The sequence below is a fragment of the Doryrhamphus excisus genome, linkage group LG21 (assembly GCF_037039965.1).
Source record: "Doryrhamphus excisus strain RoL-2023G ecotype Guam linkage group LG21, RoL_Dexc_Guam_v1.1, whole genome shotgun sequence".
NCBI classification, from domain to species: domain Eukaryota; kingdom Metazoa; phylum Chordata; class Actinopteri; order Syngnathiformes; family Syngnathidae; genus Doryrhamphus; species Doryrhamphus excisus.
The window spans coordinates 5,873,955-5,892,688 of NC_136377.1; the positions used below are offsets into that span (position 1 = coordinate 5,873,955).

General features: G+C 35.4%; 1 protein-coding gene across 2 annotated transcripts in view; it reads right to left on the reverse strand.

The window, feature by feature from the left end:
* opcml (opioid binding protein/cell adhesion molecule-like) overlaps positions 1-18,734 on the reverse strand; it is a 169,461-nt gene that overhangs the window by 8,610 nt on the left and 142,117 nt on the right. The window lies entirely within an intron of this gene.

Sequence of the window (18,734 nt, forward strand, 5' to 3'; positions counted from 1 at the left end):
CCCACTGGAGTATAAGTCGCATTTTTTGCGGGTAATTTATTTTAACTACTTGACCAAAACAAATGCATAATTAGTTAGAAAAAAAACATACATTAGTCAGACTGGAGTATAAATCGCATTTTTTGCGGGTTTACTGTATTTTCTGGACTACAAGTCGCTCTGAAGTATAAGTCGCACAAGGCCAAAAATGCATTATTAGGTAGACAAAAAACATACACAAGTCGCTCTGGAGTATAAGTCCCAGGAACAGCCAACCTATGAAAAAAAGTGTGACTTATAGTCCGGAAAATACGGTATTTAGACGGTCACGATTCTTTTTTCAGTCGATTACCGTATTTTCTGGACTATAAGTTGCTCTGGAGTATAAGTCGCACAAGACCAAAAATGCATAATTAGGTAGAAAAAAAACATACATAAGTCACACTGGAGTATAAGTCGCATTTTTTGCGGGTAATTTATTTTAACTACTTGACCAAAACAAATGCATGATTAGTTAGAAAAAAACATACATTAGTCAGACTGGAGTATAAATCGCATTTTTTGCGGGTTTACTGTATTTTCTGGACTACAAGTCGCTCTGAAGTATAAGTCGCACAAGGCCAAAAATGCATTATTAGGTAGACAAAAAACATACACAAGTCGCTCTGGAGTATAAGTCCCAGGAACAGCCAACCTATGAAAAAAAGTGTGACTTATAGTCCGGAAAATACGGTATTTAGACGGTCACGATTCTTTTTTCAGTCGATTACCGTATTTTCTGGACTATAAGTTGCTCTGGAGTATAAGTCGCACAAGACCAAAAATGCATAATTAGGTAGAAAAAAAACATACATAAGTCACACTGGAGTATAAGTCGCATTTTTTGCGGGTAATTTATTTTAACTACTTGACCAAAACAAATGCATGATTAGTTAGAAAAAAACATACATTAGTCAGACTGGAGTATAAATCGCATTTTTTGCGGGTTTACTGTATTTTCTGGACTACAAGTCGCTCTGAAGTATAAGTCGCACAAGGCCAAAAATGCATTATTAGGTAGACAAAAAACATACACAAGTCGCTCTGGAGTATAAGTCCCAGGAACAGCCAACCTATGAAAAAAAGTGTGACTTATAGTCCGGAAAATACGGTATTTAGACGGTCACGATTCTTTTTTCAGTCGATTACCGTATTTTCTGGACTATAAGTTGCTCTGGAGTATAAGTCGCACAAGACCAAAAATGCATAATTAGGTAGAAAAAAAACATACATAAGTCACACTGGAGTATAAGTCGCATTTTTTGCGGGTAATTTATTTTAACTACTTGACCAAAACAAATGCATAATTAGTTAGAAAAAAACATACATTAGTCGGACTGGAGTATAAATCGCATTTTTTTGCAGTTTTACTGTATTTTCTGGACTACAAGTCACTCTGAAGTATAAGTCGCACAAGGCCAAAAATGCATAATTAGGTAGACAAAAAACATACACAAGTCGCTCTGGAGTATAAGTCCCAGGAACAGCCAACCTATGAAAAAAAGTGTGACTTATAGTCCGGAAAATACGGTATTTAGACGGTCACGATTCTTTTTTCAGTCGATTACCGTATTTTCTGGACTATAAGTCACTCTGGAGTATAAGTCGCACAAGACCAAAAATGCATAATTAGGTAGAAAAAAAACATACATAAGTCACACTGGAGTATAAGTCGCATTTTTTGCGGGTAATTTATTTTAACTACTTGACCAAAACAAATGCATAATTAGTTAGAAAAAAACATACATTAGTCGGACTGGAGTATAAATCGCATTTTTTTGCAGTTTTACTGTATTTTCTGGACTACAAGTCACTCTGAAGTATAAGTCGCACAAGGCCAAAAATGCATAATTAGGTAGACAAAAAACACACAAGTCGCTCTGGAGTATAAGTCCCAGGAACAGCCAACCTATGAAAAAAAGTGTGACTTATAGTCCGGAAAATACGGTATTTAGACGGTCACGATTCTTTTTTCAGTCGATTACCGTATTTTCTGGACTATAAGTCACTCTGGAGTATAAGTCGCACAAGACCAAAAATGCATAATTAGGTAGAAAAAAAACATACATAAGTCACACTGGAGTATAAGTCGCATTTTTTGCGGGTAATTTATTTTAACTACTTGACCAAAACAAATGCATAATTAGTTAGAAAAAAACATACATTAGTCGGACTGGAGTATAAATCGCATTTTTTGCGGGTTTACTGTATTTTCTGGACTACAAGTCGCTCTGAAGTATAAGTCGCACAAGGCCAAAAATGCATAATTAGGTAAACAAAAAACATACACAAGTCGCTCTGGAGTATAAGTCCCAGGAACAGCCAACCTATGAAAAAAAGTGTGACTTATAGTCCGGAAAATACGGTATTTAGACGGTCACGATTCTTTTTTCAGTCGATTACCGTATTTTCTGGACTATAAGTCGCTCTGGAGTATAAGTCGCACAAGACCAAAAATGCATAATTAGGTAGAAATAAAACATACATAAGTCACACTGGAGTATAAGTCGCATTTTTTGCGGGTAATTTATTTTAACTACTTGACCAAAACAAATGCATAATTAGTTAGAAAAAAACATACATTAGTCGGACTGGAGTATAAATCGCATTTTTTGCAGTTTTACTGTATTTTCTGGACTACAAGTCGCTCCGGATATAAGTCGCACAAGGCCAAAAACGCATAATTAGGTAGACAAAAAACATACATAAGTCTCACTGGAGTATAAGTCGCATTTTTTGCGGGTAATTTATTTTAACTACTTGACCAAAACAAATGCATAATTAGTTAGAAAAAAACATACATTAGTCGGACTGGAGTATAAATCGCATTCTTTGCGGGTTTACTGTATTTTCTGGACTACAAGTCGCTCTGAAGTATAAGTCGCACAAGGCCAAAAATGCATTATTAGGTAGACAAAAAACATACACAAGTCGCTCTGGAGTATAAGTCCCAGGAACAGCCAACCTATGAAAAAAAGTGTGACTTATAGTCCGGAAAATACGGTATTTAGACGGTCACGATTCTTTTTTCAGTCGATTACCGTATTTTCTGGACTATAAGTCACTCTGGAGTATAAGTCGCACAAGACCAAAAATGCATAATTAGGTAGAAAAAAAACATACATAAGTCACACTGGAGTATAAGTCGCATTTTTTGCGGGTAATTTATTTTAACTACTTGACCAAAACAAATGCATAATTAGTTAGAAAAAAACATACATTAGTCGGACTGGAGTATAAATCGCATTTTTTTGCAGTTTTACTGTATTTTCTGGACTACAAGTCACTCTGAAGTATAAGTCGCACAAGGCCAAAAATGCATAATTAGGTAGACAAAAAACACACAAGTCGCTCTGGAGTATAAGTCCCAGGAACAGCCAACCTATGAAAAAAAGTGTGACTTATAGTCCGGAAAATACGGTATTTAGACGGTCACGATTCTTTTTTCAGTCGATTACCGTATTTTCTGGACTATAAGTCACTCTGGAGTATAAGTCGCACAAGACCAAAAATGCATAATTAGGTAGAAAAAAAACATACATAAGTCACACTGGAGTATAAGTCGCATTTTTTGCGGGTAATTTATTTTAACTACTTGACCAAAACAAATGCATAATTAGTTAGAAAAAAACATACATTAGTCGGACTGGAGTATAAATCGCATTTTTTGCGGGTTTACTGTATTTTCTGGACTACAAGTCGCTCTGAAGTATAAGTCGCACAAGGCCAAAAATGCATAATTAGGTAAACAAAAAACATACACAAGTCGCTCTGGAGTATAAGTCCCAGGAACAGCCAACCTATGAAAAAAAGTGTGACTTATAGTCCGGAAAATACGGTATTTAGACGGTCACGATTCTTTTTTCAGTCGATTACCGTATTTTCTGGACTATAAGTCGCTCTGGAGTATAAGTCGCACAAGACCAAAAATGCATAATTAGGTAGAAATAAAACATACATAAGTCACACTGGAGTATAAGTCGCATTTTTTGCGGGTAATTTATTTTAACTACTTGACCAAAACAAATGCATAATTAGTTAGAAAAAAACATACATTAGTCGGACTGGAGTATAAATCGCATTTTTTGCAGTTTTACTGTATTTTCTGGACTACAAGTCGCTCCGGATATAAGTCGCACAAGGCCAAAAACGCATAATTAGGTAGACAAAAAACATACATAAGTCTCACTGGAGTATAAGTCGCATTTTTTGCGGGTAATTTATTTTAACTACTTGACCAAAACAAATGCATAATTAGTTAGAAAAAAACATACATTAGTCGGACTGGAGTATAAATCGCATTCTTTGCGGGTTTACTGTATTTTCTGGACTACAAGTCGCTCTGAAGTATAAGTCGCACAAGGCCAAAAATGCATTATTAGGTAGACAAAAAACATACACAAGTCGCTCTGGAGTATAAGTCCCAGGAACAGCCAACCTATGAAAAAAAGTGTGACTTATAGTCCGGAAAATACGGTATTTAGACGGTCACGATTCTTTTTTCAGTCGATTACCATATTTTCTGGACTATAAGTTGCTCCGGAGTATAAGTCGCACAAGACCAAAAATGCATAATTAGGTAGAAAAAAACATACATAAGTCACACTGGAGTATAAGTCGCATTTTTGCGGGTAATTTATTTTAACTACTTAACCAAAACAGACATTACGTCCTCTTGGAAGGCAAGTTCTAACAATAAAAGAATAGAGAACAGGCTGAATAGGTGTAAGATATGCTAACACAATGGTTATTCAGCTACATGAAAAATAAACATAAACAGAAAAGGTGTCTAGTGTTTATGTAACATAAACACTTTTTTCATTTATAAGTCGCTCTGGAGTATAAGTCGCAGGAACAGCCAACCTATGAAAAAAAAAGTGTGACTTATAGTCCGGAAAATACGGTAAATCATAATTTCAACACATATATATTATCGTCCACAAGGGTATTGGAACCCGCATTCCGCCACAATTTGGTTTCAAGGTCAAACCTTTGTTTTCATAGGTCTTGGTTTTCGTATGATTTGGTTTTAGTTAAATATTTTCGCAAACATTTGCCTCAGTTTTTGTGCAATAATGCACTGAAATTATTGTTGCAATGTAACACTTATCATTATTTTATATACTGTATTTTCCGGACTATAAGTTGTACTTTTTTTCATAGGTTGGCTGTTCCTGCGACTTATACTCCAGAGCGACTTATACATGAAAAAAATATATATCTAATTTCACAGACAGCCACAAGAGGGCACTCTAGACTTTTGTACCGATATCTCCTATTCCTAGCTTACAAAGACAACTTAGAACAACAGAACACAAATGCCCGCCAAAAGAAAATCATATTCTGCAGACTACAAGCTGCAAGTCGTGAAATTTTCAGCTGAAAACAGTCATCAAGGAATAGAGCGAAAAGTTTTGAGTAAAGTAAACATTTGTAAAATAAATTACCTACAAAAAATGTGACTTATGTATGTTTTTTTCTACTGAATTACGCATTTTTGGGCTTGTGCGACTTATACTCCAGAGCAAGTTATAGTCCAGAAAATACGGTAATATGTTTGAATTCAATTTACATTATGTCCAATGGGAAAATAGCCTAAAATTTGGGTTTTTTTAAAAGAAATACAAGGAATACAAGACGATAGTTTGCCTTTGCATGATTTTGAGAGTTAGGGAATATTCTGAGAAAAGTGACACATCAGCCCAGAATTATGTGGATGAGCTTATTACTTAGTGTAAAAATATTTCCATTACCAACAACCATTCCAACTGTTTGCTGAAATGCGGAAAAGTAGACCTGAGCTGTGCTTCTAAATCTCTTTTCAAACGGTTTGCCTCCAGAAATACGCAGGACAATGGATAGCAGATGATGGAAATAACTTATCTCACCTACACTACCAGTGAAAGGTTTGTATACACTTCCTCCAGCTATGGAATGACCACGTGTGTACAAACTTTTGAGCGGGTGGTGTATCTAAAAACTCCATCAAACTGCAAACGGAATAAAATACCAAGCAGACGACTGAGCTATATAGTATATATATATATATATTAAAAAAAATCCTGGTAATTATAATGCTCCACAAGTTTACTTTTTCCTTTAAGCTAAAAGCATTTCAGCTAGTTGCCAGGTTACTGTCAAACTTCTCTGTCTGTTACCATGGTTTCCACCAAGATGAACACAACTGCCGATACTTACATATACACATTTTCTATCAGGACGGACAAACGAAAGACTTAGACAAAAGCACATTTTAGAAGAACCTTAAGAACCTTTCGGTTAGAAGGCACATTTTCATGAAAATATTTTTGCAGTGCGGTTCTTCCGACCCATTTGGCAAGTGTTAGTGCTCAGATGTGTATTGGAGTTTGATACATAGGTACACATTTAGACGAGGCTAAATGTGCAATATGGGAAAATGACTTTTAACTTCCTGGTTGTTGCGTAGCATGTATTTCAATAGGAAGGACCACAGGTCTTATAAAATGCATTTTCTGCCACATTGCTGTTTTTTTTTTTTTTTGGCTTAAAACGGCACCAATTGTGATCTGTTCTATTGTAGAATCACCCTTTGTGCAAAAAAAAGTATTAAAAAAGTCATATAAATATGTCTTTGGTAACGAATGAGTTAATCTACATAAAATATTCAATATAATTAAATGATTATTTAATTTAATAGGCAATTCTGTGTCAAAAAAATAATGTGCATAGTCAAATTTTGAGCACTGAAAGATATGTAACTTATTCCAGGGATCCTTTTGTTTAAACTTTTTGTTATTATTGAAACCAACAAATATGATAAAACAGTATTCGAAGTACAGCAATAAAGCCTCATTTTTTGGGAGGGGGTGGGATTCCAATGAAATACAAATTTCTATGTAATTTTAAACTCGTTTAACAATTCAAATTGTCAAATATAATCTATCTGAAGCACGTTAGTGCGACACGTGTTTGATAATTTTACTTGATGATAATTAATAACGATCCACTAGTGACGTGTTCATGCATATCATCACATTGCACCCCTGTGACATTCGATAAATACCGCGTGAAGACGCTGCTTTCCACAAGAGATGAAAAGAAACATGACATGAACTGGGAATACTCTATTCAAGCTTCATCAGGTGTGTGAATGCCTTGATAATTTGTAAAAAATAGACTGAATGCACCGAGTGTTTCAAAGCGTGGCTCTGTAATGATCTGATACAGGGGATTTAGTTGAGAGGATTTTAGGCAGCTCTCAAAAGACATCGCAAGCCATTAAGTGTTGCTTTAGGGAGGAGGAAACCCAAGTCTATTGCACAGTGCATTATTGCATTTGCTCCTTTGGATCTTAGAGGAGGAGTGGTGGAACTATACCCAAAGGCACCGCAATGGCTTGGATTAGAACAAAGGACAGGCGAGGCAGCTGTTAGGACTGCAGCGCAGAAAGAAAACCCACAATTGTTTAGATATTTATTAGGGTTGAGACGGATTTTTCTGATTAAATATATATATATATATATACTTTTTATCATATATTATATTATTATATTATTTATATTATGTGTATATATTTATATTTTATTTATATGTATGTATAATAATATATTATTATATTTATAAATAAATGTGTTTGTATGTATGTTTGATATATAATTATGTATAATTATATATAATTTGTTTTTATTTTAATATATAATTTTATATATACATATACTTTTTATCATATATTATTATATATGATATGATATATTATCATATATTATTATATTATTTATATTATGTGTATATATTTATATTTTATTTATATGTATGTATAATAATATATTATTATATTTATAAATAAATGTGTTTGTATGTATGTTTGATATATAATTATGTATAATTATATATAATTTGTTTTTATTTTAATATATAATTTTATATATACATATACTTTTTATCATATATTATTATATATAATATGATATATTATCATATATTATTATATTTATATTATGTGTATATATTTATATTTTATTTATATGTATGTATAATTAATATATTTATATTTTTTATTTTTATAAATAAATGTTTTTATTTATATTTGATATATAATTATATATAATTATATATGAAATATTTTTTTATTTTAATATATGTATATATATATATACTTTTTATCATATATTATATAATTATATATATTTATATCAGGTGTATATATATTTATATTTTATTTATATGTATGTATAATTAATATATTTATATGTATTATATTTAGAAATTAAATAATTATGTATAGTTATATATAAATTAATTTTTATTTTAATGTATGATTATATATATAATTTATATATTATAAATCAATTAGATTATAATAATATATTATAATCGCTGGACATAGATACTATAACTGAGTGCATAATTAAATCCTAATCATTGGCATAGAAATACCCCCGTGATGCATATCAAAAAGTCGAAGTCTACACCCGAGACCTGTGGTGAAGCATCAATGTCTAAAGATGATAAAATCTATGTTTCCCCCTCCTGACGGCATGTTTTGATTTCTGTGGATGAATGGCTGTCGTGTGTTTGGTTGCCACTCAACCTTTAATGGCCACTTAGATGTAAAATGTCTCTCCTACTTACCGATTCCCTGCCATCAGTGTATGGTTAAGGGTAGTAATAACTGTGTGGGCATCTGTCAAAAATATCTGCAACATAAAAAATATTGCTTGATCGATCTTCGCTACCCTTAAATTGACTTACATGTCATATATTAATTAAAGATGTCGTCTTTACGTATGTTGGTGCCTGATTATTCATTCATTCATTTTCTACCGCTTATCCTCACGAGGGTCATCTTTCAAAGAACACATTACTAACAGCACTAAATTCATCACACAGCAACTTAACACTCAAATGACGAATTCATTCATTTATTTTCTACCGCTTATCCTCACGAGGGTCACAGGGGTTGCTGGAGCCTCGAGAGGCAGGGTACACCCCGAACTGGTAGCCAGCCAATCACAGGGCACATATAGACAAACAACCATTCACACTCACATTCATACCTATGGACAATTTGGAGTCGCTAATTAACCTAGCATGTTTTTGGAATGTGGGAGGAAACCGGAGTACCCGGAGAAAACCCACGCATGCACCGGAAGAACATGCAAACTCAACACAGAGATGGCCGAGGGTGGAATTGAACTCGGGTCTCCTAGCTGTGAGGTCTGCGCGCTAACCACTCGACCACCGTGCATCCGAGTGCCTGATTATCTAAAATGGATTGGCTGTTCATTTAAGAAATAACTTCTGATGCAATTTTGACAACAAACTGGATTTTCTCCCCAACAGTCAGAATACCTAAGTGGGACTGATATCGATTAATACTTCAAATACACTGGATATAATTCAAAGTATTTCAGAGGAGGAGAAAATCTGACAAATCTTGACAAATGAGCAATAGTGTTTGAAAATGTGTCTGTGGAATCACACAAGGAACCCGACAGACAAGGATCAATTTGAAGCGCCGATTGGTAGTGACATCAATCACACACTTCTGGTCTGGGGTTGCTTCTCTACCTTCACGTCCCTTGTTTGCTTCCCCCAAATAAATGACTCAACAATGAAAGCAAACAAATATTACTTTTCGGAAGAATTATTTGCCTTTGTGTCTCTCATCTTATTTGGCTTATTTACTCTTATTATGTCTAATAAAGGTAATACAATAATTGCGTAATACAATTATAATGGTGACTATAGTGGTGTTATTTCCTGTCCAGAGGGCTATAATAATGTAAAAAAAATATATTTAGAACTCATAAATAGGTTTTCTATGCTCTAACTATGATAATATCCCATTCATAAACACGGGAACATTTCTGATTTGGCTTATTTATTCTTATTATGTCTAATATAGGTAATACAATAATTGGGTAATACAATTATAATGGTGACTATAGTGGTGTTATTTCCTGTCCAGAGGGCTATAATAATGTAAAAAAAAAATATTTAGAACTCATAAATAGGTTTTCTATGCTCTAACTATGATAATATCCCATTCATAAACACGGGAACATTTCTGATTTGGCTTATTTACTGTTATTATGTCTAATATAGGTAATACAATAATTGGGTAATACAATTATAATGGTGACTATAGAGGTGTTATTTCCTGTCCAGAGGGCTATAATAATGTAAAAAAATATTTAGAACTCATAAGTAGGTTTTCTATGCTCTAACTATGATAATATTCCATTCATAAACACGGGAACACTTCTGATTTGGCTTATTTATTCTTATTATGTCTAATATAGGTAATACAATAATTGGGTAATACAATTATAATGGTGACTATAGAGGTGTTATTTCCTGTCCAGAGGGCTATAATAATGTAAAAAATATATATTTAGAACTCATAAGTAGGTTTTCTATGCTCTAACTATGATAATATTCCATTCATAAACACGGGAACATTTCTGATTTGGCTTATTTACTCTTATTATGTCTAATATAGGTAATACAATAATTGGGTAATACAATTATAATGGTGACTATAGAGGTGTTATTTCCTGTCCAGAGGGCTGTCATAATGTAAAAAAAAATATTTAGAACTCATAAATAGGTTTTCTATGCTCTAACTATGATAATATCCCATTCATAAACACGGGAACATTTCTGATTTGGCTTATTTATTCTTATTATGTCTAATATAGGTAATACAATAATTGGGTAATACAATTATAATGGTGACTATAGTGGTGTTATTTCCTGTCCAGAGGGCTATAATAATGTAAAAAAATATTTAGAACTCATAAGTAGGTTTTCTATGCTCTAACTATGATAATATTCCATTCATAAACACGGGAACACTTCTGATTTGGCTTATTTATTCTTATTATGTCTAATATAGGTAATACAATAATTGGGTAATACAATTATAATGGTGACTATAGAGGTGTTATTTCCTGTCCAGAGGGCTATAATAATGTAAAAAAAAAAATATTTAGAACTCATAAATAGGTTTTCTATGCTCTAACTATGATAATATTCCATTAACAAACACGTGAACACTTCTGACGTGTCAAAAATAATTATGTCATCCTATCATTTTCCCATCTTTGGAGCAAAAAATAGCCTTTGGTGTTTGTAAAGGAAATGTACCTCATGGAAATTAAACCTAATCCGTGCAGTACTCAGCTGAGAGTGAAGTAGCGGGGCAGTAAGTATTTCCGCAACTCTCACCGGGGGCAACGCCAGAGTGGAACACCTCTCAAGAGGAATTATTCCAGTGAGTTTCCTAGCCTATCCGCTAATATTCCACATCATTGTTATTGGGTACGTCGTTTTTTTTAATCACTGAAATCTCACCCGTAATTTAATATCTGACTGACATGAGTGTTATCATTACCATATTTCTATGTGACCACATCATGTCTTCATAAAGTAGAGAATATTTTCCAAAGAGCAACCTTTAGATAAGGTCGTGAAAGGTCAAGAGCTATATTGGGTTTATCCACTCTTCTCAACTTTCCTTCAATTTAGCAAAAAATTTTGCATGGGTGAACACGCTCCCACGCACATTCTGGAAAACTTTGGGTGAGTAGCATGTAAGCTTTGAATTCCAAAAAGTACTCGGTCCCTCCGCTCCGCCATACCGCGGTGTCATTATTTAAATAGCGATTATGTCGCCACTTCCTCCTTTTTGCCTTATCGATGTCAAATGCTGGTGCTTCCCTGAGAAGAATGATCAATCACGCCATGTTTTCCCTCGCTGGCCCTTTAAAGAAACGCTGAGTCAATTAAAAGCCTCATTTAGCTGATGTTATGAAGTGCAAGGTCAACTGCTCTGGCTGAGGGGAAAAAAAATGTTTTCCTTTGTACTGAATTGAATTAAGCTAATTGGTACAAACAAATGATCAATTTGTATGCTTTGCACCTTCTCGGTTGAGGGTTAGATCTTAAAAAGCCAAGAATAAGTCCACTGATGTCACTGTAACACGAGATTCCTTATACGGGCATGCCCAGTTGAGCAATGACTCCCAGGAAAATGAAAAGTTAATTTTGCTTAACTTGGGCAAGCATCAGACAAAAGCGGTTGGAGTTCCTGATCCCCAGTTAGGAAAAAAAAATACGCTCATCTTTTAACGGGACTGTATTGTGAACGTGGGCTAGTACATGGGTGGGAAAACTACGGCCCGAGAGCCACATTCAGCCCACCAAGAGCTTTCTAAGTATTTCACGTTTTAACATACAAACTGGCAACATGACTTGCAAGTCAGATGTCTTATTTAGTAAAAAAATAAAATAAAATTACATAGTTTGATGTGGTCTGATGTTTAAAGTGCTCCGGATAGTATAACACTTTTACAGATGAAATTAGACAAATAATTCAAGAAAATTATAAGCATAAAATAGAGTGTGTGTGTTAAATATATGTTCTGGCCCCCCGGACAATTTTATTAACTCAATGCGGCCCACGAGTAAAAAATATTTGCCCACCCCTGGGCTAGTACAAAGCCGAAGTACGACAATTTTCCAATGTTACTTAATCGTGTTGAAGAGTCATTAGAACAAGCTGAAAGGAACGGCATCAGTGTCCTAACTGTGTTTATTTTGTGTCAGTCATTAAAAAGGGGGTTTCGGCAGCTGTCTGGAAGTCTTTGGGAGCACTTTGAAGTGTGGCGAATCACAGGAGTTAATTACACAGACCCTTTGGGTGGGAGGCAGGAAACCCAAAAAGAGGCACAGTCTGGAATATCTACAATCTGTCCAGGTTATTGTGTGTAGCTGCTCTATCGAGTCCGATAGCATAATAATAATAATAATAAAAATATTTTACAATATTTTACAATGCACTTGTTTCTGCATCAGAGCAACCAAAGTATGTTTCCAATAGCCGAGAGATCAGTTGCTATGCTATGTCAATACCTCACTTGAAGTACTTTACATTTTAACGTCATTGCCATTGTTGCAGAACAATAGAAAATCTATTGCTGACAGACGTTCGAGACCAAAAAAAAAAAACACTTAGGTGTTTTAACACCTTTAACAGTAGCTTTTGACACTCCAAGATACAGGGATAAGTGTGATGCATTTTTTTTTAAGAATGTCAAAGAACAATATGAAAAAGGCTACAACGAAGTACGCCATTTACCGGAATTAAACCAGATTCCAACTCCCTGGAGGAAAAAGGCTTTTATGACCTCGGTATTTCATCATAATGCCAATGACAGAAAGCAATTAATTAGAAAACGTTATTCCTCGGTCACCAGACAGCGCAAGCAACCCATCCTCGTTTTTTGGACTCTCCAAAATGGATCCAGGTGTGGGAGGAAATAGACCACAGACTATGTGTTATTAATGGTTTAATGCTGAGGGGGGAATTACACACATTACTACCGTGATTAATGAGGGGGGACAGGAGAGCAAAAGCCATTCACTTGTAACAGTTTGCACCTGCCAGAAGCTTTCTGATGGATTTTAAACCAACAAAATGCTCCAGATAAAACATTACCGAGAGTAAACCGAGAGCTTCTCTGCAACGCTAATCTGCTCTTGCCCCTCAGTTAGACCGCATTTCTCCATTTCCTGCTCCCCTTCTTTTATTAATCCTTATATGAACTTTTTTTTTTTTTTTTTTCCTATGCACTTGGTTCTCATAGTCAGCTTCTGCACTTAGCGTGGGTGGTGGGGCAAACAGAAAAAGTTGGAGTGATCCTTTTAAAATATCCACAGTGAACCTTCCAATCAGATATTTTTTTTTTCACAAAAATCGCACTACAACTTTGACAGCCAAACGCTACCAAGCACGCCCACACGATGAGTCCGTAGTGCATCTGGTCAATAGATTTGAACAGACAGTTACACCTCTTCAGAGTACATTGGCCACAGTGCAAATGTGTTTTAATGGCATTTGCTCAGTTTATGCCCTGTAATAGTAATTTCAGTCATGGATTGAAAGTTGTGTTGGTTCATAATCCCCAATTGTTGTTCCCATGAGCAAGATAACGCCCAGTCTACCATTTATTCTATTTTGGTGTATTTTTCCCCTTTACTTGTTGTGTTACCTTCTTTTTCCATCAATAGCCATGTTTACATGAGGAGTTTTTGGAATGGTATCCATGGAAAGGAATATTCCAATCGTGTGTCTACATGCGCCGCTATAATCAACCAGAATAGTCAATGGGGCATGCCCAGTAAAGCGTAAACACCAACATCACGTGATACCGACTTCCTGCAGTTTTTCTTTCACTTGTTGGAATAACTCCGTATTGCCAGTTTTTCGTTCGTCTGGTCACGAAATTTAGTTTGAATCAAAAATAAACTTTCCTTAGCAGTCCAGTGACGATTGCTCGCCTCCATTTTTTTAAATTGAAGAACGTCTGGAGCTGCGTGTTACGTCATATCTTAGCATTCGCTGAAAGAACAGGAAAAGATAAAGTTCAATCTTGCTAATATTTTATAATTAATCTCGGCACATGTTTTATATAGATATATATTTTCCTTTTTCATAAAACTGGACTTGTGAATGGCGTATAGAAGGGTTTAGATTCTGTTCCACAGATGGCGCTAATGCACACGAAAGCTGCTTGCCAACCGCCAATAAACAACAGAAGAAGAAAAACCCCACGAAGAAGAATGATGTGTTTGAGGACAAGATTACAGTCCAAGGTCACGTTGCATTAACACCATTAATAGCACCTCCCAGAGTGTCGAGTTTAAGCACTGAATTTGCAAAGTCAGTGTAGTGTTAAGTTGCTGTGTGGTGAGTTTATTTATTCATTCATTCATTTATTTTCGTGGGATTGCGGGTACACCCTGGACCGGTCGACAGCCAATCACAGGGCACATATAGACAAACAACCATTCACACTCACATTCATACCTATGGATAATTTGGAGTCGCCAATTAACCTAGCATGTTTTTGGAATGTGGGAGGAAACCCACGCATGCACGGGGAGAACATGCAAACTCCACACAGAGATGGCCCGAGGGTGGAATTGAACCCCTCGGCCGCTGTGCAGCTCTATTGAAAAATTGAGTAAATATGTACATCGCTATAATTTGTTCTACTTATTCCACTCTTTAATATGCAGGGAACTAATCAGACATTTGTCCACAAAATAACTGCTGTAAAATGTGCCACCATGTGTTAAAAAATCAGGGAAGCCACAGTAAGAAATGCATTCCCTGTTGTAGCCCCCCTCTCCCAAAAAAAACAATAGGTTTTGTCATAATTTCCCTAATCACTTGTTTTCATAACAATTGCATTTTCCCCCAGATTCCATTATTCCATTATTACACAAATCACATTATTAGCCTACATGTGAACTGCACAACACTTGCATTGCGTAATGTGGATTTTATGAGATGCTTGTCGCACCATATTGCAACATTTGGTGCTGCTCATAATCACACATGGTGGACTGAAATTACATTTAAATAGCCTCGTAAAACGTGCAGTGAGTGAACGACACTTGTAGCTTCTTTTAAGTGGCGAATTGTCACAAAGTGTACAGTGAATTTAAATGGCACCATCTGGTCGGGAATTTCCGTCGTTAAGGCTTTTCTCTTATGTGATTACAGTGCACAATTCAAATAAAAATGTTTTGGAGAGCTAATGATCCTGGGAGTTAATATTAGCGCACGGCGATGACAATAATGTGGATGTCGACGTGGCGGAGAACCAGTGGGCTGTGAAAACCGGATTCTGCTGGTTGTACATGACGGAGGCAGATAAATGAAGCATTCATGTTGGAGGCTGAACATCCGTTTAGCTCATGACTCAACCGTATACTCAGTGGGAAGAGCGGAGCTGACACAATTAACAAAACAACTGTGCTCACACGTTGAGATGCACAAAGCTTCTTAGCCCTACTTGTCAGATCCCGGCACGACAGACCCGAGGAGACCAGCTGGGGTCTCTCGCCAAATCAAGATTGATTAAGGTTGTGTCCTGTAAGGCATTTAGTATAGCATGAACTCCTTAAACGCACCATGATACTAAAATGTTCACTCCCTTTTGGGTATGAGTGTTGGCTGTTATACAAGACCCTCATCAATAGATTAAACCCTTGCACTGTTTTTTCCCAGAAAAACATTGCATTCTGTAATAATTCATAAATACATAATAATGATAATGGTTTTATTTCATTTGAACATGCATCAGATTACAATTGAATGCATCACATAATCAGTTCATGGTTCCACATGTCCAAAAGGAGTAGGAAGAAGCAAAGTTTATTAAATCCTACCCCTCCATCTGGTACTTTTACAATCAGTAACTGTTACATTTGTTCACTTCCTGCTTTCCTGCGTATATTTTTAATTTAATTTAATTTAATTTAATTTAATTTAATTTAATTTAATTTAATTTAATTTAATTTAATTTAATTTAATTTAATTTAATTTAATTTAATTTAATTTAATACAACTTCCTGTCGAAATATCTCTGAACGATTCCTAGAAAATGTCTTTCCTAGCATCCTATTAGCTTGGGACTAGCTATGACTCCGCATATGATTCCATTTTGTGATGTCCTCTTTTGAATGCATATCATTTTGAGAAGCTAAACTCTTTAAATGCTAACTGAAATGGCCCCATCAGTTAGCCGGAACTATGTTTATCATCACCAAAAATCAAGACCTTGGCTCACGGGATGAAGTAGAGGTAAGTGACTATAATGTACGACACTACTGATGGGGATGTCGTACAACTTCCTGTCAAAAAATCTCTGAAAATCCCCAGAAAATGTCCTTCCTAGCATCCTATTAGCTTGAGACTAGCTGTGACTTCACGTATGATTCCATCAAAGTTAAAATGAGAAATGTTTGTTGCACGGCGGTCTGTGGTTAGCGTGCAGGCCTCACAGCTAGGAGACCCGAGTTCAATTCCACCCACGGGCATCTCTGTGTGGAGTATGCAGGTTTCCTCCCACATTCCAAAAACATGCTAGGTTAATTAGCGACTCCAAATTGTCCATAGGTATGAATGTGAGTGTGAATGGTTGTTTGTCTATATGTGCCCTGTGATTGGGATACAGCTGGGATAGGCTCCAGCACCCCCAGGACCCTTGTGAGGAAAAGCGGTAGAAAATGAATGAATGAATGAATGTTGCATATGACTAAGACGAAGAAAAAAAAGCCAAAAAAAATGATCAAAATATTTCAGAATGTATCCATGTTCTTGGTGTTTCAGTTACAGTAATAACCGTATTCCTGGTGTTTGTAGTGTTTGCCCCCCTCGACCTAATCTGAGGTAGCCATCTGCTCCGAGGGAGCTGTAAATATTTCCATTTGGTCTAATGTTCAGCGGAATACCAACATACTCAGTGTTTACACTGAATAATGTAAAAAATATTCTCAAAACGGGCAATGCGAGGCCTCCCTGTGCATTTTGAATTTAACTCTGGGCTTCCTGCCTCCCCAGATAAGACTCCATATCTGTTTGTGCCATACCATACAATAAATCGGGGGTTGGTGGGATAGAGGGAGGACTAGGTGTAGCATCCCTGGTAGTATATTCATTTTTATTGCCTCAACTCTTCTTAGTTCACACAGTGGTCATGTGTTTTATTAATATTGACCTTCTGGTCAATATGATCCAGAAACAAGTGTCAAGTCTAAGGGTTTTCATATATGTGATAATATACCGTAATCTGCCAATAGTGCTGTTTTATGTTCTTCTTGTGATGCGATCCCTTCATCTTAGACATAAATACCAAACTCAAAAAACATTATTAGAGCCATGTAGACATGAAATAACACCCCTATAGTCACCTTCACACTTGTATTATCCGATATAGTTGACATAGTAATAGAATATAAGCCATCTTAGACATAAATACCAAACTCAAAAACATTATTAGAGCCATGTAGACAAGAAATAACACCCCTATAGTCACCTTCACACTTGTATTATCCGATATAGTTGACATAGTAATAGAATATAAGCCATCTTAGACATAAATACCAAACTCAAAAACATTATTAGAGCCCTGTAGACATGAAATAACACCCCTATAGTCACCTTCACACTTGTATTATCCGATATAGTTGACATAGTAATAGAATATAAGCCATCTTAGACATGAATACCAAACTCAAAAACATTATTAGAGCCCTGTAGACATGAAATAACACCCCTATAGTCACCTTCATACTTGTATTATCCGATATAGTTGACATAGTAATAGAATATAAGCCATCTTAGACATAAATACCAAACTCAAAAACATTATTAGAGCCCTGTAGACATGAAATAACACCCCTATAGTCACCTTCACACTTGTATTATCCGATATAGTTGACATAGTAATAGAATATAAGCCATCTTAGACATGAATACCAAACTCAAAAACATTATTAGAGCCCTGTAGACATGAAATAACACCCCTATAGTCACCTTCACACTTGTATTATCCGATATAGTTGACATAGTAATAGAATATAAGCCATCTTAGACATAAATACCAAACTCAAAAACATTATTAGAGCCCTGTAGACATGAAATAACACCCCTATAGTCACCTTCACACTTGTATTATCCGATATAGTTGACATAGTAATAGAATATAAGCCATCTTAGACATGAATACCAAACTCAAAAACATTATTAGAGCCCTGTAGACATGAAATAACACCCCTATAGTCACCTTCACACTTGTATTATCCGATATAGTTGACATAGTAATAGAATATAAGCCATCTTAGACATGAATACCAAACTCAAAAACATTATTAGA